Raw genomic sequence first — 1186 nt, forward strand, 5'->3', positions numbered from 1 at the left:
AGGGCAGAGGGACCCAGGGGAGCAGTGAGTCCATGAGAAGGGGACGGTGCCTTCCTAGAAACAAAGCCTCTAGTGGCGGCTGTGACCAGTGTCTGGTGCTCTGGGTGCCGACCATAGGGAAGGCTGTCCCAAGGTCTGTGGCACCCAAGTAGTAAGGGACCAGAGGACTGCGCTGAGCAGCCGCACACGGGGACCCTCTGCCTCCCTGTAAGGCATTGTGTTGAGCCCCAGAATGCGCTGAATCTGCGTGGCATGGGGGAGGAGGAACCCTCCCACCCAGAGCTCCTGGTGCCGAGAGGCTGGGATCTGTGACCAGCCCTGAGGGGCGCCGTAGTGTCGCGTGAAGCCGCTCCAGCTTTGCTGAGACCAGCGGTGTGGGGAGCTGCATGGAGCTGACTTTGGGTCCCCTCCCACTGGGTGTCTTGGTGCGCAGGCAGCGGGACCTTGCAGGGCGAACTTTGTGCCTATGTGTTGCTTAGTGCATTTGCAAGTTGATTGCGAAACTGGTTCCCACCTTCCCCGCGTGCACTGTGCCGACAGACCAGAGGAGGCTGCCATTGGGGTCTGCACAGTAGACTGTCTGAGGGGCGGGCCTGGTGCGACCAGCCAACCAGAGCTGAGCAGGGAGGGGCGGAGCCTGCTGGCCTCTCCTTCAGCTGGGAGCACCGCCCCCAACAGGAAAGGGGTGGGTCCCGCTCACTGAGGCCCCAGACACACCCGCAGGGCACAGTCCTGAGGAGGAAGGGAGAGCAGCTCACCGGAGGACTTTACAAGAATGAGACTCTCAGGGACTGTTGTTTGGGAACTAGAGGAAATGCTGAAAACCCCTGCTGGGGGCTGGGCAGGCAAAGGGCTCACCAGAACGTGTTTTTAATCAAACTCACTGAGCACAGGCTACCAAAACTGCCCATATAGAAAAGGCAACAGGATGAAATCAATCTGAAGCTGCAGCAGGCCAGTGCATGGGGAACTAGAATCAGAGGACAGGGTAGGGACTGAGGAGCTGGCGGTGGAGCAGAGACTAGCTCCCTGTCCCAGTTTCTCTGGAGACGTAAAAGCAGGTGGTCTAACTCCCAATATGTGGCTATACCACCATGAGGGTCTAGAGACACTTTAGTTCAATGAGACCGAGCCAATAATTCAAGTTTCAAGAAGGGAGACAGACACAAACATAAAGCAAATCACA

This window comes from Miniopterus natalensis, chromosome 1 (genome assembly GCF_054644295.1).
Source record: "Miniopterus natalensis isolate mMinNat1 chromosome 1, mMinNat1.hap1, whole genome shotgun sequence".
Lineage (NCBI taxonomy): Eukaryota > Metazoa > Chordata > Mammalia > Chiroptera > Miniopteridae > Miniopterus > Miniopterus natalensis.